General features: G+C 44.3%; 1 protein-coding gene across 4 annotated transcripts in view; it reads left to right on the forward strand.

The window, feature by feature from the left end:
* Positions 1-17,695: 17,695 nt before the first annotated feature.
* The window catches only part of DOK4 (docking protein 4), a 78,422-nt gene continuing 70,503 nt past the window's right edge, over positions 17,696-25,614 (forward strand). For all 4 annotated transcript variants that reach the window (XM_081336108.1, XM_081336110.1, XM_081336109.1 and 1 more), the window contains exon 1: positions 17,696-17,814. The gene's annotated coding sequence lies outside the window, so the exon portion shown is untranslated. The remainder of the gene's footprint in view (positions 17,815-25,614) is intronic.

Below are 25,614 nucleotides of genomic sequence, written 5' to 3' on the forward strand. Positions count from 1 at the left end.
CCAGCTGATGCTTCTCCAGTTAGTTTTTAAGAGCCTCCAGTATTAAACCATGGTTTGTGTGGCTGTCCCTAACAGGCTAGCTTACAGGTGATGCTTCTTCTTTTCCTCCTTTTCTCCACCCGTGTATTTTAAATCAACATGAGTCTTTAAAACGAGGAGAAAGCCACAAGTGCAGTTCTCTTGGGCGCTTCAATTATACCTTTTTTCACATTTAGCAGTTACTCAACAGATGGATTTCTAGACATCGTAGGCCTCGGACCCACATCTCTGGTACAAAGTGTGTGTCTTATTGTGGTGCTTGCTCAAAGGGAGGTGTTTTATCGTTTTTCTTCAGCCATCAGAACGGCTGTATTCTCAACGAGTTCTCATCCCAGCACTGGTAGGGTTTAGCATTCTACCTGAACATTCGCCTTGTTCACACCTTGCACTGTGCAATCATGGTTTCAAACTCCCAATAATCTAGAGTTGGTTGGATTCACGTAGGCTAAGCCAACATTAAACCTCATTATAGTTTAACATATTGGATGGAGCCAGGTGTTGTACGAGGGGATCTCTTGTTAATCGAAGGGTCTTTATACCAGGGCTGTCCAACCTTGACAACTTTTAAGACCTGTGGACCTCAACTCCCAGATGTCTGGCTGTGGAATTCTGGGAATTCAAGTCCAGAAGTCTTCATGTCGCCAAGGTTGGACATCCCTGCTATCTAGTAAAGGCCAAGAGTCAGTCCTTTTCAACCCTAGGAAGAAGACGGTGGTTAGCCACCTTTGAAAAAATTGTCTGCAGGCCTCCATCCAAGCAATTGTCCACAGACAGCATTGGCCTGAAGGACTAAAATGATTCTATTAGCTCCTCATCCTAATTCAACAGGGTTTCGTCTTCTTCACCAATGCTGGGTGCACCTTACAGCTCAGGTTTCAAGATCCATCGACTGGAGTGGTTCCTCTAGGTAAACCTTCTCGAAGTTGGTGTCCTCCAAAGCTATGGGGAGTGCAGCTCCCAAAATTCCACATAACACTTTTGCAAAAGTGCCACTGCTTGGGAATTCTGAACTTCCAAAGACATCTCAAGGACACTAGGTTGGAGAAGGGTGTTCTAGAGGCCAACACTCAACCGTGCCCGACAGCTTGCAAGCTGCCTTCTTGACCCAAAAAAGCTTGATGCAAAATCTGGAGCTCCCAACTAGCTGAACGTGGCAACTCACAAATTAGGCAGAGCTACTTGATAGTTTAGCCTCAAGCGCAAGGAAGCTCCACATGGTATCATTTTGCAGGATCATGGAGCAAATAAACAATCTGATCACCAGCAAAATGTTAGCACGCATAAGTCAACATAAGTTGTTCCACATCAAATGAAGGCCGAGGAACATTTCCAAGAAGGTGGAGCTTCCTACACAGGGGTCTTCAAACGTGGCCCTTTTATGACTTGTGGACTTCAACTCCCAGAATTCCTGAGAGTTGAAGTCCACAAGTCATAAAAGGGCCAAGTTTGAAGACCCCTGTTCCTAGATGATTGCTTTGGATCTTTGTCCCTTCCCTGTTCCATTCCTATCACCTTTTCCTTCTCCCAAAAACTTCCAGATCCTTTGCAGTTGCCAGCTCGATTCTTGAAATCTGGAGAGCTGGCAGCTAGTCAGGAAATACATGACAACACTCATGCTTTGCTGTGTGTCGGTTACATTGTTGAGAGCAGTGTTAAATCTCAACTGTAGCCACTTGAAGATGTGTGGACTTCGACTCTCCCGAATTCCCCAGCCGACTTAAGTCCACGTATCTTCCAAGTTGCCAGGATTGGGAAACCCTTGGTTAGAGACGTAGGAATCCTTGTCGCAATACATTTTAGGTTTGTTCAGTACTCAACACACAAAACCTTATTTGACCTGGTGCTCTTTCTGAAGCTGTGAGCAGATCTTGAGTGAAGATCTCTGGGACATGGAAGATTCCCATAGGCACCACTGACTTCACAGCAAAGGAATTATTTGTTCAACTTTTTAAAAAAAATAAAAATAAAAAATAAGAGTTTGTCCTAAATGTGTTGGGTGGATTTGATATAAAATGAAAAACTGCTGCAGGATTTGGGAATGGCCAATCTAGAGAAAAGAAGGACTGGGTGACGTGATAGCGGTATTCCAGTATTTAAGAGGCTGCCACAAAGAAGAAGGGGGGGGGGGGTCAACCTATTTTCCAAAACACCAGAGGGCAGGACGAGAAACCATGGTTGTAAACCCTAACCTTCCCAGCCAGCTTCTGACAAGCAAAGTCAATGGGGGAATCTGGGTTCACTTAATCAAAACTAATTAATCAAAATTAACTAATCAAGGAGAGAAGCAACCTGGAACTAAGGAGTAACTTTTTTTATTTTAATCCCATTTATATCCCGCCCTTCTCCGAAGACTCAGGGCGGCTTACAATCTAAAGCACAAATTAATGTGCTTAGCAATAGCCTTCATTCTCTGTATATGCCTGCTTGTTAGGGCTTTCACACACACACCCCAAGCGGCATTATTACAAAGTCAGCTTAATTGCCCCCAACAATCTGGGTCCTCATTTTACCTACCTCGGAAGGATGGAAGGCTGAGTCAACCTTGAGCCTGGTGGGATGCGAACCTGCACTAATGGCAGGCAGCTGGTGTTAGTTAAGGAGGCATTAGCCCACTGCTCCACCAAGGCTCTTCCTAACTTCCAACTTCCTAACAGGGAAGACAATTAGCCAGTGGAACAGCTTGCCTCGAGAAATCCTGGGTGCTTCATCGCTGGAAGTCTTGAAGAAGAGACTGGACAGCCATTTGTCTGAAATGGTACTGTAGGGTCTCCTATAGTACCAGGGGGCTGGACTAGAAGATCTGCAAGGTCCCTTCTCATTCTGTTCTAATTGATTGATTGATCAATTGATCACAGAGAAGGGGCATACAGGTAATCCTCAATTTACCACAGTTCACTTAGTGACTGTTCAAAGTGCACTGAAAAAAGTGACATGACCGTTTTTCACACTTAACGACCGTTGCCGCATCCCCAGGGGACACATGATCAAAATTCAGATGCTTCACAACTGACTCAAATTTATGATGGTTGTCCTGGGGTCATGTGATTCCCCTTTTGCGACCAGATACACTTAACAACCGGGTTACTAACTTATCAACTGCAGTGATTCATTTAACAACTGGGGCAGGAAAGGTTGTAAAATGGGGCAAAACTCACTTAACAAATGTCTCGGTAAGAGAAGGGTTGGGCTCAATTGTGGTCGTAAGTTGAGAACTACCTGTACGTGACTTCCCACCCTTTGCTTAACAACCGCTTGAAGGCACCGTGGCAATGAACAACAGGACTTACAACCATCAGACCACCCCCTGGTTGCACGATCAAAATTTGGGCGCCTGGCAAATTGACTTGTATTTTCAGCAGTTGCGGCTTTCCAGGGTAGTCTGGTCGCCGTTTGTGACCTTCCTCCAAAATCGGTGGCAGAAGCTCAGCGACATTGAACAATTGCAGTGATTTGCTTAACCACCGTGCAGAAAAGGTCATAGAATGTGCTGCAACTCGCTTAACAGCCACCTCGCTTAGCGAGGGAAATTCTGGTCCCCATTGTGGCTGCAAGTTAAGGATGTTTTGATAAGGGATTACAAAAGGATTCTACAGCTTTGCTTTATCAATAAAGGAGAATATTTGTAGCTCAGGGCTGGACCGGGGGTGGGGTGGGGGGTGGGTGTCCTTGGGGCTCTCTGAGCTGGGTGGTTTTCTTGCAGACATTTTATTTTATTTATTTATTTATTTATTTTATTTTATTGGATTTGTATACCGCCCTTTCCCGAAGGACTCAGGGCGGTTTACAGGGTATTTAAAAGAAGAAATACAAAAGTTAAAAACAATTTTAAAAAATTACATCAATCCCTGAAAAAAAAGTAAAAACCCCAATTAAAATTATTAAAATTCTCAGCCTGGGCCAGAGAGCTCGAAGAGCCAGGTATGAACGGAGGTCGGGGGCATGTTCTAGGGAACATCATCAGTGCTAGTATTTAAACTTCAACTAGCTAGCACTAGCTAACATTGGTGATGTTACCCTGTTTGGGTAATGAAATGTCTGCAAGAAAACAACCAAGCTTCAGCTTAGAGACCCCCAAAGACCCCACAGTTCTCCTCCTCCTCCTCCTCTAACTGATGATTTCACCTAGTTTGGGTAATAATGAAACGTCTGTGAGAAAACAACCAAGCTCAGAGAGCACCAAGGACCCCTCACTTTGCCTTCTATTTGTACAACAATCCTTGCAGGTAGCCTGTCTTGCCATAATTATCTTTGATGGGAAGGTTTCTTTTGTTACTACTGGCTAGTGGGAAGGGAAAGGGCTTATTGGAGGAGGCTTCCAATGATGGATTTTTTTGGGGGGGGGGGAGTTCCACTTGATGGTCTCTCTCGATCGATCGATATTCTGACAAGCTCGGATTCTTCCTTTCTCCCCGGTTTTATTTATGCGTATGCACGCACGGGCGTGTGCATTTAAAAGGATCCTCTCCATGAGTTGCCCGATGAATAAAACATGGAGTCTTGCAATTACCAGCCCACCCAGGCTTATTTGCCTTGACAGCTAATATGGTTTTTGGAGAGGAGCCCAAAAGAATGGTTAAAAATTAAGCAATAATGGGCCTGTGATAACAATTTTATAGCAAACCTGGAATTCGTGTTTCCACCATGGCAAAGTGATATAACCAGTGTGACTTTAGAACAGAACAGAATTGGAAGGGACCTTGGAGGTCTTCTAGTCCAGCCCCCTGCTCAAGCAGAAACTATACCGTCTCAGACAGGTGACTGTCTAGTCTCTCCTTAAAAATCTCCAGTGATGGAGCGCCTGCAATTTCTGGAGGCAAGCTGTTCCACTGGTTAATTGTCCTTACTGTCAGGAAGTTTCTCCTTAATTCCAGGTGGCTTCTCTCTTTGGTCAGTTTCCAACCATTGTTTCTCGCCCTTCCCTCTGGTGCTTTGGAGAATAGTTTGACCCCCTCTTCTTTGTGGCAGCCCCTCAAATACCGGAATACTGCTACCGTGTCTCCCCTATATCTTATTTTCTTTAGACTACTAGCCAAACCCAAGTCCTGCAGCCGTTCTTCGTATGTTGTTTTTTTTTAATTCCATTTATATCCCGCCCTTCTCCGAAGACTCAGGGCGGCTTACAAGCTTAGCAGTAGCCTTCATTCTATGTATATGCCTGCTTATTAGGGCTTTCGCCCCCCCCCCCAAGCGGCATTATTACAAAGTCAGCTTAATTGCCCCCAACAATCTGGGTCCTCATTTTACCTACCTCGGAAGGATGGAAGGCTGAGTCAACCTTGGTCTCCAGACCTTTGATCATCTTAGTTGCTCTTCCAAACTCTCAACATCTTTTTTGTGATACGGTGACCAAAATTGGCAGCAGTGAGCTCACTTCCTCCCCAGACTAAGATGCAGAAGCGCACAAGGCTTTTTTGGAAATGGTTTCCTGGGAAACTACAGGCTGTCTCCTCGGATCTGGACCTCCTTGTAAAGAGGGAATGCGTTGGGGGGGGGAACGCTTGCAAACTGTATGGCTGCAGGCTTCTTTTTTAAAGCACTCCTCAACTTAATTCCTCAGCTCCCCAAAATATCCACTTTCTGCTAAGCAAGAAAGTTGTTAAGTGAGTTTTGCTCTGAATTATGACCTTTCTTGTCACAGTTGTTAAGTGAATCACCGCAGCTGTTAATAACATGGTTCTTTAGAGAATCCGGCTTCCCCGTCGACTTTGCTTATCAGAAGGTCGCGAAAGGGGATCATGTGATCCTAAGACATTTATGCAGCTCACAAATAACTGGTAGTCCTCAACTTACAACAGTTCATTTAGTGACTGTTTGAAGCGACGGCGGCACTGAAAAATGTGACTTATGACCGTTTTTCACACTTACACCTGTTGCAGCATCCCCATGGTCAGGTGATCAAAATTCTGACACTTGGCAACTGACTCACATTTATGACGGTTGCCGTGTCCCAGGGTCACGCGATCCTCTTTTGCGACCTTCCAACAAGCCAAGTCAAATTCACTTAACAGCCATGTTGCTAACTTAACAACCGCAGTGGTTCACTTAACAAATCCACCAAGGAAGTTTGTAAAATGGAGCAAACCTCTCTTAACAAATGTCTCACTTAGCAACATGAATTTTGGGCTCAAATGTGGTCGTACGTCGAGGACTATCTGTACATGCCAGTTGCCAAGCATCCGAATTTTGATCGCATGACCAAAGGGATGCTGCAACCACTGTAAGTGTGAAAAGCCATCTTGTCACTTTTTCCCAGTGCCGTTGTAACTTAAAAGGTCCCTAAATGAATGGTTTTAAGTCGAGGACTAACTGTACTAAAGACCTGTCTTCATCACGGTAGCATGGCCTCTTAGGAAGCCACAAGCAGACCCCGAGGGAAGTGTGTGCACACAGGTGATGGGGTAAGGGCTGCCTCAACTCCACTACCATAGCAAGACATCTGCCTATTCCAGTGACTTGCTTAGAATATCTTCTTGTAGCTTTCAGATGCATTGGATTACAACAGCCATCATCCCCAGCAAGCTGCCCCAGAACTGCAGTCCAGCAGGACTCGGATGCTTTGACTAATCCTTTCCTCACGTTTCCAAGAAGGTGGCCTCTGATGAGCTGGGCAGATAGATCTGGCCTGCAAAGATGGCTCAGATCAAGCCGCCTTCATGGAAAGGTGTCTGCACACCGGAAAGGCATGCTTGCGGTTCAGATATGACACAAAAGCATTCGCACTTCAGACCAACAATCAAGGAAACTACACCCCAATCAAGAGCCATTAGTAAACAGTCCAACCAAAGAATCCCTAAGACCGCCCCCCAGATAGGCAAGACAGCAGAATATAAACTGACAGCAAAGAGCTCTCCTTACTAGCACTGATGATGTTCCCTAATTAGGGTAATGAAACGTCTGCGGAAAAAACGAGCTCAGAGAGCACCAAGGACCCCATTTTTCCTCCTCCTCCTCCTCCTCCTCCTCCTCCTCTTCCCTGCACACCCCACTCCTTACTAGCACTGATGTTAGCTAGTTGGGTAATGAAACATCTGTAAGAAAACCTCCAAGCTCAGAGCACCAAGGACCCCACAAGTCTTCCTCCTCCTCCTCCTCCTCCTCCTCCTCCTCCTCTTCCCTGCACATCCCACTCCTTACTAGCACTGATGTTAGCTAGTTGGGTAATGAAACATCTGTAAGAAAACCTCCAAACTCAGAGAGCACCAAGGACCCCACAAGTCTTCCTCCTCCTCCTCCTCCTCCTCCTCTGCATACCCCACTCCTTACGAGCACTGATGATGTTACCTAGTTAGAGTAATAGGTTGTATGTGCTTCATCAGCGGAGGTTTTTAAGAAGAGACTGGACAGCCACTTGTCTGAAATGATACAGGGTCTCCTGCTTGAACAAGGGGTTGGACTAGAAGACCTCCAAGGTCCCTTCCAGCTCTCTTCTGATCCTGATTCTGTTTCGCTACAGGAACCTTTGAACTTTGAGAACCAAACGTCTGAGGTTATTTTTCTGTCTGCTGTTTCCTCTCGGTGTCCCTTTTCCTTCTGTGCAGCATCTGGTTAGATTGGGTTAGGGTGGGAGCAGAAACTGCTAAGTCTTTTCATCTTTTTTCTGGGAACCACTCAGACAGAACCAAATATAAACGGGGAGGAAAACAGACAAACACAGGAAGCCTGTGTCACACCCAGCTAGTTCACGAAGGCCGCTCTCTGTAGGAAATGCCACATCCACCTTTCATTTTCTCTCCGACCTCAAGGTTGACTGCCCCCCCCTCCAGAAACCGTAGCTAGAGTTACACCTCTCTCTCTAAGGAGACAATTCCAGTGCTGGGCTACAATCAATAGCCGCTTTGGCTGTTGCGTAATAAATTGGTTGGTGTTCAAGGTGCCTCGCCTCCCTTTGACTGCAAAGAAGACTAAACAACTGCCCAGCTGGGAAATACGATTCTTGAATTAATTCTGCAGCAAATGATCAAGCAGGGATCTAACACGCCTTGTACCTCTTTATTTGACTCTCTGAATTCAAGCCGCATCTCGTCTCCAGGTCTTTGTCTGGAAGTACTGGAAGAATCTATCAGCCTTGTTCCCACATTCCAGCGCTCCCTTTATTTAGAGGTTCTTCCTTCATGGATCTATAGCAGGGATCTTCCAACGTGGCCCTTTTATGACTTGTGGACTTCAACTCCCAGAATTCCTCAGCCAGCTGGCTGAGGAATTCTGGGAGTTGAAGTCCACAAGTCATAAAAGGGCCACGTTGGAAGACCCCTGATCTATAAAGGTAAAGGTAAAGGTTCCCCCGCACATGCGTGCTAGTCGTTTCCGACTCTAGGGGCCAGTGCTCATCTCCGTTTCAAAGCCAAAGAGCCAGTGCTTGTCCGAGGACGTCTCCGTGGTCATGTGGCTGGCATGACTAGATGCCAAAGGCGCACGGAACACTGTTACCTTCCCACCGTAGTGGTCCCTATTTTTCTACTTGCATTTTTACGTGCTTTCGAACTGCTAGGTTGGCAGAAGCTGGGACGAGTAACAGGCGCTCACTCTGTTACGCGGCACTCGGGATTTGACCTGCCAAACTGCCGACCATCTGATCGACAAGCTCAGCGTCTTAACCCACTGAGCCACCGCGTCCCTTATCCCTGATCTATAGCAACCAACAATAAACCAGCTGGATCCTTCTTCATTCACAATTCCCATTTGGGAGAAGATGGTGGACTCCTAGTTTCTAATCTGTGCAACATTGTGCCGCGATTCCACAGCAATGCCAGTGTCAAAAGTCCAGGTAGTCCTCAACTTACAACTTTTAGTGACTGCTTGAAGTTACAGCGGCACTGAAAAAAGTGACTTATGACCGTTTTTCACACTTAACGACCATTGCAGCATTCCCAGGGTCAAGTGATCAAAATTCAGAGGCTTGGCCACTGACTCACATTTACGACGGTCACAGTGTCCCGGGGTCATGTGATCCCCTTTTACGACCTTATGACAATCAAAGTCAATGGGGAAGACAGATTCGCTTAGCAACCCTGTTACTAACTTAAGAGCTGCAGTGATTCACTTAACAAATGTGGCAAGGAAGGTCATGAAATGAAGCAACGTTCACTTAGCAAGTGTTTTGCTTAAAGACAGAAATGTTGGGCGCAGTTGAGGTCGTAAATGGAGGACTACCTGTATTCAGGATCTTGATTTTTAGGAGAGAAATACCCGTTGCCTACAGTGCGCGCAGCACGTGCATTTATTTTTCAAAACAGTTGAGTCTTGGGGAACCTTAAGGATTAATAAAGGTATTATCTCATAGCCTTTATACATCACAGTGGACTGTAAATGTGAGAAATAAGACCCGTTCATAGGAAGGCAAATATTGTTTAGTAAATTTAGGAGGCCTAGTGGAGCAATTCTCAGAACTGGAAGACAGCCACTGAACGCTGTACTGTAACTTATTCAAAAGGAAGGTAAATAATAGAAAGGAAGGAAGGGATCCATTTTCTGCTAAGAAGATCCTCTTTTGCATAGAAATCCAAGAGAATGACATCGGTGCCCGTTTGAAAACATCTCTACAGGTAGTCCTTGACTTACAACCACAATTGAAGCCAAAATTTATGTTGCCATGCGAAACGTTTGTCAACTGAGTTTTGCCCCATTTTACGACCTTTCTTGCAACAGTTGTTAAGTGAATCAGTGTAGTTGTTAAGTTAGTAATCCAATTGTTATGTGAATCTGGCTTCTCCATTGACACTGCTTGTGAGAAGTTCACAAAAGGGGATCACGTGACCCCGGGACACAACAACCGTCATAAATATGAGCCATTGGCCAAGCATCTGAAGTTTGATCACGGGACCATGGGAATGCTGCAATGGTTGTAAGTGTGAAAAATGGTCATAAGTCACTTTTTTCAGTGCTGTTGTAACTTTGAATGGTCGATAAAAGAACTGTTGTAAGGACTACCTATATATGTTTTTCCTAACCTAGCAACTTAAAGATGTGTGGACTTCAACTCCCAGAATTCCCCGGCCAGCAGGGGACTAGACTAGAACAGGGGTCTCCAAACTTGGCAACTTAAAGATGTGTGGACTTCAATTCCCAGCCAGCCATGCTTGAAATCTGCAAGTCTTCAAGTTCCCAAGATTGGAGACCCCATACTAGAAGATCTGAAGGGTCCCTTCCAATCGTGGGATTTTAAATTCCTGAAATTTCCCCCTTTCTTTCAACTTTATCCCGGGGGGAGCCTAAAAGTGCATCACTCTGTTCCATTTTGTAACCTTGAACGGAAATCCTGCCTCCAGTTCTGATCACCATGATAAAAAAAGTTGCTGAGACTCTAGAAAGGGTGCAGAGAAGAGCAACAAAGATGATTAGAAGATTGGAGGCTAAAACATAGATGAAGAATTGAGGGAACCATGTATGCTTAGCCAAAGAAGAGAAGGTGTAGGGATGGCATAATAGCAGTCTTCCAATATTTAAGGGGCTGTCATAGAAATGAGGGGATCAACCTATTCTCCACAGCACCTGAGAGCAGAACAAGAAGTAATGGATGGAAGCTCCGGAGCTGTGGTGGCACAGTGGTTAGAGTGCAGTATTGCAAGCTAACTCTACCCACTGCCAAGAGTTCAATCCTGACCGGCTCAAAGTTGACTCAGCCTTCCATCCTTCCGAGGTTGGTAAAATGAGGACAAAGATTGCTAAGGGCAAGAGGCTGACTCTGTAAATTGGTTAGAGAGGGCTATAAAGCACTATGAAGTGGTATATAAGTCTAAGTGCTATTGCTATTGCTAAAGAGAGATTCAACCCAGAACCAAAGAGAAATTTCCTGAGAGGAAGAACAATTAACCAGTGGAACGGCTTGCCTTCAGAAGTTGTGAGTGCTCTATTACTCGAGGTTTTTAAGAAGAGACTGGACAGCCATTTGTCCAGAATTATGTAAGGTCTCCTGCTTGAGCAGGGGGTTGGACTAGAAGACCTCCAAGACCCCTTCCAACTTTGTTATTCTATATTCTAAATCAGGAGGTTGCAGTTAGTCACAAACAGAAGTAACCAAGGCACGATGAGGATAGACCTTGGGGACAACATGTTAAGGATAGTTAATTAGTACTTCAATCACTAGCCAGGAAAGACCCAACATGTTACAATCACCAGCAGGCAAATCAATTAGCTAACAAATGTCCTTAACAAATTGTGTGAACTGTGGACAGAATCAATCTTGATTTAGCAAATTATTTAACAAAGTAGCATATGATTATTCTAACTAGCAAACTAGATAAATAGGAGATGGCTGGCATGACTGCATAGCTGAATGCATAGCTGGCTTGAAAATTGCCCTCCGCGGATGTTCACTGGAATAGGCTCACGAAATTGCAGGAAGGGTCCAAGAAGAGAGCCCCCGATTTTCGTTCTGGGCTCATTATCTTTTAACATTTTCACCCAAGTGCTGTATTGAGAGGCAGGAAGAATGCTGATTAAATCTGCGGATGACACAAAATTGGTAAAATAGCTAATAGCATAGATGGCAAAAATAATACTCTTTTCTCGTCTTTAAAAGCTGGAGAAATGGGTTGAAAATACGATGGGCAAAAGGAACGGGGAGGAAAATACATTCATTTAGGAAAAATAGGTACACAAGGCTAGAAGAGGAAGTCTAGCTCACTAATTATACGTTTGGAAAGGATTTTGGAACTGTAATTGATCACTAACTGCTATGAGTCAAGACAATGATCTGTAAAGGGGAAATTCAGGTTTTGGCTGTCTGGTTGGAAGGACTGATTTCTTTTCATGTTGGTCAGGATCAGCTGGGTCTCCTTGAAGGAACCATCCATCCACTTGGTCTGGACTCAGACGTTAAGCCAGGTGAGGCCTTCAATCAATCAACAAGAAAAGAGCTGGAAGGGACCTTGGAGGTCTTCTAGTCCAACCGCCTGCTCAATTAGAAACAAGCGGCTGTCCAGTTTTTTCTTAACAACCTCCAGTGATGGAGCACACACAACTTCTGGAGGCAAGCTGTTCCACTGGTTAATTATTCTCACTGTTAGGAAATTTCTCTTTACAATTCCAAGTTGCTGCTCTCCTTGATTAGTTTCCATCCTCTGTTTCGTGTCCTGTCTTCAGGTCCTTTGGAAAATAAGTTGACCCCCATCTTCTTTGTGGCAGCCCCTCAGATACTGGAACACTGCTCTCACGTCACCCCTGGTCCTTCTTTTCTCTAGACTGGCCAGACCCAAGTCCCGCAGCCGTTCTTCGTATGTTTTAGTCTCCAGGCCTTGGATCATCGTAGTTGCTCTTCTCTGCACTTTTTGCAAAATCTCAACATCTTTTTTGTAACATGGTGACCAAAACTGGTCACCTTTTTAGTCACACCACCTTGTTAGTGTCTGGCTAGGAGATCAGGAAGGAATTCCAGGACTATAGGCTAGACCAGGAATTTGGTTGGGGGTGGGGGAGTTGGGGAAATTGCCAGCAAATTCAGTCACGCTGCCAAGAAAATTGCATGGATGACAGGAGTCCAGCTCAGTTTGACAGCATCTCTAAATTTTAAAAAATGGTTTTAGTTTGGGAAGGTGAGGAAGAGGATGAAATAGATAGATAGATAGATAGATAGATAGATAGATAGATAGATAGATAGATAGATAGATAGATAGACAGACAGACAGACAGACAGACAGACAGACAGACAGACAGACAGACAGACAGATGATGGATGATAGATAGATAGAGGATGATAGATAGATAGATAGATAGATAGATAGATAGATAGATAGATAGATAGATAGATAGATAGATAGATAGATAGATAGATAGACAGACAGATGATGGATGATAGATAGATAGATAGATAGATAGATAGATAGATAGATAGATAGATAGATAGATAGATAGATAGACAGACAGACAGACAGACAGACAGACAGATGATGGATGATAGATAGAGGATGATAGATAGATAGATAGATAGATAGATAGATAGATAGATAGATAGATAGATAGATAGATAGATAGATAGATAGACAGACAGACAGATGATGGATGATAGATAGATAGAGGATGATAGATAGATAGATAGATAGATAGATAGATAGATAGATAGATAGATAGATAGATAGATAGATAGATAGATAGATAGATAGATAGATGATAGATAGATAGATAGATAGATAGATAGATAGATAGATAGATAGATAGATAGACAGACAGACAGACAGACAGACAGACAGATGATGGATGATAGATAGATAGAGGATGATAGATAGATAGATAGATAGATAGATAGATAGATAGATAGATAGATAGATAGACAGACAGACAGACAGACAGACAGACAGACAGATGATGGATGATAGATAGATAGAGGATGATAGATAGATAGATAGATAGATAGATAGATAGATAGATAGATAGATAGATAGATAGATAGATAGATGATAGATAGATAGATAGATAGATAGATAGATAAATAGATAGATAGATGATAGATAGATAGATAGATAGATAGATAGATAGATAGATAGATGATAGATAGATAGATAGATAGATAGATAGACAGACAGACAGACAGACAGACAGACAGATGATGGATGATAGATAGATAGATAGATAGATAGATAGATAGATAGATAGATAGATAGATAGATAGACAGACAGACAGACAGACAGACAGACAGACAGACAGACAGATGATGGATGATAGATAGATAGAGGATGATAGATAGATAGATAGATAGATAGATAGATAGATAGATAGATAGATAGATAGATAGACAGACAGACAGACAGACAGATGATGGATGATAGATAGATAGAGGATGATAGATAGATAGATAGATAGATAGATAGATAAATAGATAGATAGATGATAGATAGATAGATAGATAGATAGATAGATAGATAGATAGATGATAGATAGATAGATAGATAGATAGATAGATAGATAGATAGATAGATAGACAGACAGACAGACAGACAGACAGACAGACAGACAGACAGACAGATGATGGATGATAGATAGATAGAGGATGATAGATAGATAGATAGATAGATAGATAGATAGATAGATAGATAGATAGATAGATAGACAGACAGACAGACAGACAGACAGACAGACAGACAGACAGACAGACAGACAGATGATGGATGATAGATAGATAGAGGATGATAGATAGTTAGATAGATAGATAGATAGATAGATAGATAGATAGATAGATAGATAGATAGATAGATAGACAGACAGACAGACAGATGATGGATGATAGATAGATAGAGGATGATAGATAGATAGATAGATAGATAGATAGATAGATAGATAGATAGATAGATAGATGATAGATAGATAGATAGATAGATAGATAGATAGATAGATAGATGATAGATAGATAGATAGATAGATAGATAGATAGATAGATAGATAGACAGACAGACAGACAGACAGATAGATGATGGATGATAAACAGATAGATAGATAGATAGATAGATAGATAGATAGATAGATAGATAGATAGACAGACAGACAGACAGATAAACAGACTGTTAGATGTTTAGTGCCAGCCATTGGCAGTTCCCCAAAAAGGTCATCAGATGGAGGCAAAGAGGCTTCTTTGCTTCCACTGATGAGCCAAGGGTCTCGGACCCACAGCCCCATTGGCGAGAGAGTTTTATGGTCAGGGAGGGACCAAGACCCCCCATAAATACCTCTGCACGAGGGGCTGTTCTTTGTTCTAATTCTAGCCTTCTTGCTTCTAGTTCTATCTCTACTCCTAACCTCTATTTTAGTCATGTAATCCTAGCTTGTTTTCTTTTATTTTATTTCTCTCTCACATGCAGGCATGAATGCTTTCATGCCAAGTATTTCTTTCTCTTTGATCTATCATGAATAAAGCTAATATGATTGCATCTCTGCGTGATGCTCTTTGCTTGGAAGCTCCTTTAACGATTCACTTGTGAGAACACCTCACACAGACAGACAGACAAGAGATGATAATAGATAGATAGATGGACGGACGGACAGACGGATGGATAGGGAAGGGAAGACATTGGTATAAAAGTTATGGAGAAAGGAGAACAAATGACGGTTTCCCGTCAGGCTTTCAACTATTTGGGGGTGAAACATAAAGGTTCCGTTGGTAGAAGGAATGATGGGGTTTCAAGATGGCGCTTTTTGAAACACTTAAAACGTCGTCAGCTGTTAGCATTCTCTGTTCAAACTCTTTTCCCTTCCCAGCATGAGAACTCTTCTCATTCAGAAGCCATGAGCAAAAGCCTGCAGCTGAGCGTGGAAAAATCAGGCTGGACTGATGCAATGAAAAGAACGCGGAGACGCAAGAGTATTAAAAATTGATATTCCAGCAAGATAATTCTGCTTGCTTACAAGCTTAGCAGTAGCCTTCATTCTATGTATATGCCTGCTTATTAGGGCTTTCACACACACCCCCAAGTGGCATTATTACAAAGTCAGCTTATTGCCCCCAACAACCTGGGTCCAATTTGGGAGGCCAATGAAATGTTGACTCCCACTAAAAGGACGGGCCATCTTGTAATTCTACCCACATGATGCATACAGAGATTAGAAGGGGGGAGGGGCGGCAAAGAGGGCTTAACCCCCCCCCCAAATTCTGCCCTGCTCATTGGCCGGCTTTACACAACCACTTAACCCCACATTCGTAACATCGTTTTGCATACTGTGGTGGCCTATACTGCAGAACTACGGTATTGAAACCCGAGTAGATTCCTGTTGGGTCCCATCTATTCAAATCATTGTTTGTTTGCTTGTTACAAATGTTTAGAACCACCCATCTTATGGCGAGATAATCCTGAGTGATCAGTTTAGCTTGGCGGTCTAGTCTAGTGCTGTGTTTCTCAAGCTAACCAACATTTCTATTGCTAAGTGTGTCATTTGTTAAGTGAATTTTTCCCATTTTTACGACCTTTCTTGTCACAGTTAAGTGAATCACTGCAGTTGTTAGTCACACGGCTTCCCCACTGACTTCGCTTGTCAGCTCACAAAAGGGGGATCACATGATCCCAGGATACTGTGACCGTCATAAATAAGAGTCAGTTGCCAAGAGTCTGAATTTTGATCACGGGATGGGGGATGCTGCCAACGGTCGGTCACAAGTACGAAAAACGGTCATGTCATTTTTTTTCCCCAGGGCCCTTGTAACTTTGAATGATCGCTAAATGAACTGTCGTAAGTCGAGGACTACTTTTAGCTATGCTGGCTGGGGAATTATGGTTATTGAAGTCTACCCATCTTCCAGCTGCCAAGTTTGAGAAAACACTGGTCTAGTGCAGTGTTTCCCAACCTTAGGAACTTGAAGATGCGTGGACTTCAACTCCCAGAATTCCCCAGCCAGCTATGCTGGCTGGGGAATTCTGGGAGTTGAAGTCCACGCATCTTCAAGTTCCTAAGGTTGGGAAACGCTGGTCTAGTGTGTTGTGGGAATGCAAAGAGAGGTGTTCTGTCTCAGCCTGTCCTCCTCCACAGGGTTGTTGCCAGGATCAAATATATGCTTGGAGAGAGACAGGAGCGAGTGAAGCAGGCAGATGTTGAAGCAGAGCCATAAAAGGGCCATTTTGGGGTCCTGGACCCCCTCACTCCAATCTCCCCAAATCCTGTTGCCCCCCCCAGCCCGAGGCCAAGGCCAATCCCGCGGCTTGAGAGCAGTGGGTTTGCAGCAGAGGACTCAGTTTTTTAAAACGGAGATGCTTACTTCAAAAGTGAGACCTTGGCGCCCCTAATTTAGGCTGAATCAAAGGCTGAATAGGGCTACATGAAATTAATTAAATGCTTATTTTCCCCACCTGTGTAAAAAAATCAAGTGGAGCCCCCCCCCTTCGGCAGGCATCCATGCAAGAACCTGGGCATTAGCCCTTCCCCATCTACAAGTACTGATAATTGGAGCGAGGCGCTGCTCTTTCAGCCTGGGGGGGCTCTCCACGGGGAGGGGGGGTCGACGCAGCTTTCTCCAGCCCCCCAAATAAGGGTCCCATCTCATCTGCTCCTCCCCTCCCACTTCTTCCTAAAGCTGAGTCCCTGGGGAGGGGGGTGTCGCCCCCACCCGCCATGACGTTTTCACGGGATGGGCTGGTTCACATGACTCGGGTTAACCTTCAGTAGCCTGGAATGGCCACAATTCGTCCCCAAAGCCGGATCCTCTTCCCCATCCGCGGATCTGCATCGGATCACCTGGGCTCCATCTCACCTGGACAGACCAAACCTCTTGGCCTTCCCAGTCTGGGAAAAGGTAGACTGCACTGCCACTGGAGGGTCCCTACAGCTCTCCCACTCACCTGGCTGGTTCATGCCAAGCCCAAATCAGCCCCTTTCCAGCCCGTGCCAGTCTTTCAGCTGGAGGGGGGAGTTCTCTCCATCCTCGCCCCCCCGCCCCTCCTCATCCTCCTCTCTCCATCCTCGCCCCCCCCGCCCCTATTCCTACTCCTGCTCTTCCTCCTCTCCATCCTCGCCCCCCCGCCCCTCTTCCTCCTCTTCCTCTTCTTCCTCCTCGCTTCCCCCCCCCCCCTTTAACAGAGGCCGCCGCAGCCCCCGAGACCAGGCGAGGCCGGGCGGGCCCGCCCCCGCCCTCCGCCGCCGAGGGGCGTGTTCCGACGTGCCCGGGCTGGGGCAGCGAGCGAGCGAGCGAGCGAGCAGGCAAGGAGGAGCGAGCGCCGCCAGCGCTGGGTTCATTCGGCGCCCGCCCTGGCGCCAGGCTCGGCGGGCTGCAGCCGCGAAGCCAAGCGAGCCAGCGAGCGAGCCAGCCCCGGCGCCCGTGGGCAGCAGCGCGCTCCGGCCGAGAGGCTCCCGCAGGCAGGCAGGTAAGCCCGGCCGCTCCCGCGAACCCCAACCTGGAAGGGGAGCCTGCCTGGCACGCCCGACCCGGGTTAACCGAAAGCGGGGAAGTGAGGGTGGGGGGGGGGTGGGCTCTTGGCAGCACGAGCGATGTTGGAAAAAAAAGATCAGCGCAGCCCGCGAAGGTTTCACGGGACGGGCTGGTTCACACGACGGCTTGAACCTTCAGACAATCTCTCCCAGAAGACTCGTCCCAGGTTGCTGTCGTTTTGCTCTGGGTTTTTCCCCCAGTGACTCCAGGCAGCATTCGGAAACGTTGGGCGGCGGTGGGGGGGGGGGGACGGGACCCCAAAAAAAAAGCATCCCGGGATGGGCTGATTCACACGACCTGCTGCGATGGAATGGGCAGCGTACATATTTCATAAATCATTAAGTAAATAACGACTGAGTTAATTGAAATGAAGTAAATTCTCATGCAGGCAGAAGCCAGTCGCTTTTACGCTAATCTATATGCCTTACTGGGGGGAGGGGGGACATGAGTCCTTCGGGAATAGGGCGGTATAGAAATTTAATTAATTAATTAATTAATTAATTAATTAAATTAAAAATAAATTAAATTAAATTAAAATTAATTAATTAAATTAACGCCGCGTAAAGAATGAAAAAGTTACTGTGTACCCTAACACAGAGGTCCCCAACCTTTTGGGCACCAGGGACCGGTTCCTTGGAGAGAGGTTTTTGTGTGGTTTTGTGTGCTGCCTGCATCTCGCAGATGGGGCTTTGCTTCTTTGTGCAGACCAGTTGCTGTGAGTAGCGGTCCGTGGAGCTGGGCTTGGGGACCCCAGCCCTAACACCGCAGCTTTCTTTACAGAGAAAAGGCCATGGAGTTTCTTGGCACAGCCTCCCAAGTTTGAGGTGCTTCATCTTGCGCCAATACAGGCAGTCCTCGACTTAACGACCCTAATTGAGCCCAACATTTCTTTTGCTAAGGGGAAACCTTTGTCAAGTGAATTTGACCCAAAATTTTAGGACTTTTCTTGCCACAGTTGTTAAGTGAATCGCTGCAGTGGTTAATAACACACTTGTTAAGTGAATCTGGCTTCCCCACTGACTTTCATTATAAAAACGATCACGGGATCCCGGGACCCTGCCACCGTCATAAATAGGAGTCAGTTGCCAAGAGTCTGGATTTTGATCACCTGAGCGTGGGGATGCTGCCAAGGTCACAAGTGTGAAAAAAACCGTTCATCAGTCACTTTTTTTCATTGCCGTCGTAACTTTGAACGGCCCCTAAGTGAACCGCTGAAAGTCAAGGACCTTGTAAGCCGCCCTGAGTCTTCGGAGAAGGGCGGGAAATAAATGGAATTTTTTTAAAAAAATTGCTTTTTAAACCTGTTTTTTTCCAAGTCTTCCTTGGTGGAGCAGTGGGCTAATGCCTCCTTAAGTAACACCAGCTGCCTGCAATTAGTGCAGGTTCGAGTCCCACCAGGCTCAAGGTTGACTCAGCCTTCCATCCTTCCGAGGTAGGTAAAATGAGGACCCAGATTGTTGGGGGGCAATTAAGCTGACTTTGTAATAATGCCGCTTGGGGTGTGTGTGAAAGCCCTAATAAGCAGGCATATACATAGAATGAAGGCTACTGCTAAGCTTGTAAGCCGCCCTGAGTCTTCGGAGAAGGGCGGGATATAAATGGAATTAAAATAAAAAAAAATAAAATAAGACCGTGAGCAGCCTGGAGCCCCTATCCCAGGGGTGGGGAACCTTGGCTCTTTTATGACTTGTGGACTTCAACTCCCAGAATTCCTGAGCCAGCCACCCCTGCCCTAACCCTTTTTCCAAGTGTTGCCCATCCGGGTGGCTTCTGCCTCCTACGACTGGGTGTGACTCTTTCCGCCAGGGAGAATAAAGGGATTTGTACATTCATAGCATCCCTGGGGGTGGGCTAGAATCAGCAGCCCCCTCTCTGCATTTATGCGGGGGGGGGCTCAAGTTGATAAACTGTAAATGATGAAGGATGCTGGTTGAGGTTGGAGAAGATGCTTAGAAAGGAGGGGATAACAATCTGAGGTCAGAGATTAAGCGCCTAATAACCTGCTGTGAAATGGACCCCCTTATTTCCTTTTCATTGGGAGCAATTTAGGAGCTTTAATGAGGCAGGTGAAAATCTGGTATGAAATTGCTTAAAACCTTGGCAGCTTTCAGACTTGTGGACTTCAACTCCCAGAATTCCCCAGCCAGCCGAGTTGAACTCCACGAGTCTCAAAACAGCCCATTTTTCGTTCTCTGTCATATCCCACCTTACACCTTGCTCAGCGTGGGAGGATGCTGGCTCAGGAATTCTGGGAGTTGAAGTCCACAAGTTATAAAAGAGCCAAGATTGCCTACCCCTGGTTTAGTGTCTGTTCAAGTTACAACGGCACTGAAAGAAGTGACTTATGACCGTTTTTCACACTTAACGACTCTTGGAGCATCCTTGTCACGTGATCAAAATTCAGACGCTTGGCAACTGGCGTGCATTTATGACAGTTGCAGGATCCCGGGTCACGTGATCATCTTTTGCAAACTGGCAAGCAAGGTCAAAGAGGAAGCCAGATTCACATAACGACCACGATACTAACTTAACAACTGCAATGATTCACTTAATAACTGCAGCAAGAACAGTCGTAATATGGAGCAAAACTCACTTAACAAATGTCTCGCTTAGCAACAAAATTTGGGGGCTCAATTGTGGTCGTATGATGAGGACTACCTGCATTTATGGCAGTTGCAGTGTCCCAGGGTCTTGTGATGATCGCCTTTTGCAACGTTCTGACAAGCAAAGTCAGTGGGGAAGGCAAGATTCATTTAACCACCATGTGACTGACTTAACGTCTGCACGGATTCATTTAACAATTGTGGCAAGAAAGGTTGTAAAATGGGGGATAAAACTCATTCAACAACTGTCTTGCTTATCAACAGAAATTTTGGGCTCAATTGTGGTTGTCAGTCAAGGAAGGAAGCAGAGCAACTCAATGGTTGTGCGGCCATAACCCATTATAGGAAAGTCCATAAAATACGTCCTGATGCATAATGTAGCATTTGCATCAAATAGTAAGGTTACAATGCTGATGAAGGGGAAAAAGAAATGGAGTTGCAGGAAATTAGCCAGCAGTAGAGAGCAATTTGTTTGTGTGACTTATTTTCCGAATGAGAACTTGGGAGTTTTCCATCTCTATAGTCTTGAAGGTTCATAATTGGAGGACAATTTCACTACTGAAGACTCAGCTCAGATTCCTGTAATTTTTCTCTGGAGTCAATGGCCTGTTGTTACCTTCTATGTACTTAGAGGAGCTCTGAGCGTTGTTAGAGACCCCAGACATCCACTTCACAGTCTGTTTCTGTTGCTCCCCTCTGGGAGGAGGTGTCGAAGTATTTATAGCAGGACCACTAGATTCTGCAACAGCTTGGTTCCTTATGCCATCCGTCTTGTAAATTCACAGGATTCTTTTTTCCCCCGCCATGCATATGTATATATTCGAACTAGATGGTGATGTTTCTCCGTGGCATTTGTGTGTGTGTGTGTGTGTTTGTGTGTGTGTGTGTGCGTGTGCGTGCATAATGGTGGTTTTTTTAGAGCTGAATGCAATGAAATTTCTTTTTAATGTATGTGATTAGTGTACATTTAAAGTGACAATAAAATTCTATTCTATTCTGTTCTGTTCTGTTCTGTTCTATTCATTGCATTCCATATTCTATTCTACTCATTGCATTCCATATTCTATTCTATTCTATTCTATTCTATTCTATTCTATTCCATTCCATTCCATTCCATTCCATTCCATTCCATTCCATTCCATTCTATTCCATATTCTAATCTACTTATTGCATTCCATATTCTATTCTATTCTGTTCTATCCTATCCTCTATTCTATTCTATTCTATTCTATTCTATTCTATTCTATTCTATTCTTCTATTCTATTATTCTATTCTATTCTATTCTATTCTATTCTATTCTATTCTATTCTATTCTATTCTATTCTATTCTATTCTATTCTATTCTATTCCATTCCATTCCATTCCATTCCATTCCATTCCATTCCATTCCATTCTATTCTATTCATTGCATTCCATATTCTAATCTACTTATTGCATTCCATATTCTATTCTATTCTGTTCTATTCTATTCTATTTTCTATTCTATTCTATTCTGTTCTGTTCTGTTCTGTTCTATATTCTGTTCTATTTTCTATTCCTATTCTATTCTATTCCTATTCTATTCTATTCTATGCTATTCTATTCTATTTTCTATTCTATTTTATATAATGTTCTATTTTCTATTCTATTCTATTTTCTATCGTATCCCATTCTATTCCATGCCATTCTGTTCCTTCCAGCAATGATGGCCTCCAGGAGCTTAACATTTGACCTCTCTTTCTGTCTTCAGTACCACAAATCCTGTCCGAGGCTGTGCCCTCCAGCCACAGAGGGACAGCAGAGCTGGGTTGCATCTCAAAATAGCGTTTGGGCAGTCTGAGCTTTGGGTGTCTTGTGTTACAACCTTGCAAATCAGAAGCAAGTTAATGGGCGCGAGTGGCATCTCTCCCAAATCTGCATTGGGATTTCTGCAACTTGATGTATTGCAAATGACTTGGAGTTTGGCCTGAGCAATGGAAGTGGCCCAGTTTGCCTGTGGCAGGAAATTATTCAGGATGGTAAAATCAAAACAGTTGCGGAGAACTGAAAAACGATTTCTGCAAGCAAGGGAGATGGGCTTTGAAACGAGAAATGTAGGTCAAACGCGCATCACCAGATACACGCATGGTGCCTGAGCTGGCAGTTCCTGACTGAACTTCACACATCCGACAATGAATAACACAATGGCAAGGAGCTGAACACATTGGACACTCTCAGGTCGAGCTATGAAGAAGAAAAAAACCCCAAACCACTCCCTGCTAGAAAAAATGATAAAAAGGCTTGAAAAATGAAATGGTTGAGAGAGGGGGAAGAAGTTTTGATGTGTTGGGACCTGGAACTCTATGCAGAACATTAAAAACCATGTCAGGGAGCAACCAAATAGATAAGGGCAGGGATCCCAAACTCCTGGGCCACACAGTCCAGTACCGAGCTGTGGCTGATCTGAAACTAGGGCACGGAAGTGGTAGGCAAATGTGTGCGAGCAGCTGGCATCCTCTTTAAGAAAAGGAAGTGTGGGGAAAACTTTTTTTGACATCTCTTAGAGCAGGGGTAGGCAACCTTGGCTCTTTTATGACTCGTGGACTTCAACTCCCAGAATTCCTGAGCTAGCCACGCTGAGGGGAAAGGGAGAGGTTTCCAAGCTGAGCCAAGCTGGCTCAGGAATTCTGGGAGTTGAAGTCCACGAGTCATAAAAGAGCCAAGGCTGCCTACCCCTGTCTTAAGAGTATTGAAACTTTTGTGAAGCTAAATATAACATAAGATTTAGAACTAGGCAAAAAAGACCCCTAAAACTGTAGTTTGTGTGAACTCGGATATGTTGCCCTCTGCAATCTAGGTCAGTATTTCTCAACCTTGACAACTATACATTAAATACATGGACTTCAACTCCCAGAATTTCCCAGCCAGCATGGGATATTTCCTGGATCCATTTTTTTCCCTTTTCTGAAGATGCCCACCACATCAGCTGTTTCCCAGTCCTCTGGCAGTCCCTGGTGCTCCAGGACCTTTGAAAGATAGGATTCAGTGGTTCTGAGATCATGTCTGCCAGCAACTCTGGGATGTAATCATTTGGTCCTGGTGATTTGAACTGGTCCAACATGGACAGGTGTTATCTTACAATTTTCTTGCTTATTTTAACTTGTATTCCTAGTCTGTCTTTTACAGTTCTGTATGTATTTCTATGGGAGTCTGTTTCAGGTTGCCAAGGGCAAAGGGTCCGGAGGATGCTAGTATCCAGGCAGCCTTGGCTGAGCTTGAGAAAGCTAAGCAAGATCACACCTGGGTCGTGCTTGGAGGGGAGACGACCAGAATATCTCTACGCTGGAGGCTGGATTGGAAAATTGGAAAACATCCCGGAATGTTTTGACAATGTATTCCCCTTTTTATATTATTGTCCAGGAAACAACATGCATGTGTCTGGAAAATGTCCAATAAGCAGGCTGCACTTTCAGGAAATTTGACCTTTATTTTATTTTACTTTATTTTATTTGGTATTTATCATTTATTTATTTATCTATTAAACTTTTTCACTGCCCATCCCTTTGCCATCTTTTTCTATGTCTGCCTGCCTGCCTGCCTGCCTGCCTATCTATCTATCTATCTATCTATCTATCTATCTATCTATCTATCTATCTATCTATCTATCTATCTATCTATCTATCTATCATCTATCTCTACCTCTATCCCAATCTCTGTCATTTCTATATCTATGTATGTATGCATACCACAAGGCTCCATCTTAGGCCTAGTACTCTTCAATATCTTCATTAATAACTTAGAATAGAGAATAGAAGGGGAATTCATCAGATTTGCAGATGACACCAAACTGGCAGGAATAGACCAGAAGACAAACTCAGGATCCAAAAAGATCTTGACAAACTTGAATAATGGGCCCTATCCAACAAAATGAGTTTTAATGGGGAGAAAAGCAAAGTTTTACACTTAGGCAGGAAAAATCAAAGGTTTCAGTACAGAGGCGGCGAGACCTGGCTCAAAAACAGTTAACTGTGAGAGGGACCTTGGAGTCCTAGTGGACAATCACTATGAGCCAGCCATGTGCAGCAGCAGCCAAAAAAGTGAATACAATCCTGGGTTGTATAAACAGAGGCATAGAATCAAGATCACGCAAAGTATTAATACTGCTCTATAAAACCCTAGTAAGACCACACCTGGAATACTGCAACCAATTTTGGTCACCATACTACAAAAAAGATGTCGAGACCTTGGAAAAAGTTCGGAGAAGAGCAACTAAGATGATCCAAGGCCTGGAAACCAAAACATATTAAGAACGGCTGCAGGACTTGGGTTTGGCTAGTAGTCTAAAGAAAAGAAGAAATAGGGGTGACAGGATAGCAGTGTTCCAGTATTTGAGGGGCTGCCACAAAGAAGAGGGGGTCATTTTGGTCTCCAAAGCACCAGAGGGCAGGACAAGAAACAATGGTTGGAAACTGTCCAAAGAGAGAAGCAGCCTGGAATTAAGGAGAAACTTCCTGACAGTGGGGACAATTAACCAATGGAACAACTTGTCTCCAGAAATCGTGGGTGCTCCATCACTGGAGATCTTTTTAAAAAAGACTAGACAATCACCTCTCTGAGATGGTGTAGGTTCTCCTGCTTAAGCAGGGGACTGGACTAGAAGACCTCCAAGGTCCCTTCCAATTCCTATCCTATCCTATCCTATCCTATCCTATCCTATCCTATCCTATCCTATCCTATCCTATCCTATCCTATCCTATCCTATCCTATCCTATCCTATTCTATTCTATTCTATTCTATTCATTGCATTCCATATTCTGTTCTGGTCTGGTCTGGTCTGGTCTAGTCCTAGTCTAGTCTAGTCTCTGTCTCTGTCTCTGTCTCTGTCTCTGTCTCTATATCTATATCTATATCTATATCTATATCTATATCTATATCTATATCTATATATCTATATATCTATATCTATATCTATATCTATATATCTCCTTCTTACTGATGCCCAGATCTCAGCTAGCCTTAGCCAAGCTGGTGTCTCTTCTTGTTTGTGCCACCTGAGAATTCCAGTATGCAACTAATATTCCAGACTCTTGAGTGGGCATTAGGTTGGTGAGGGGTGTCTGGAGCCAAACTGGCTGTAACCACTGGGAATCCTAGCCAGGAGGTAAATTTTGGT

This window comes from Vipera berus (assembly GCF_964194415.1).
Source record: "Vipera berus genome assembly, chromosome: 10".
NCBI lineage: Eukaryota > Metazoa > Chordata > Lepidosauria > Squamata > Viperidae > Vipera > Vipera berus.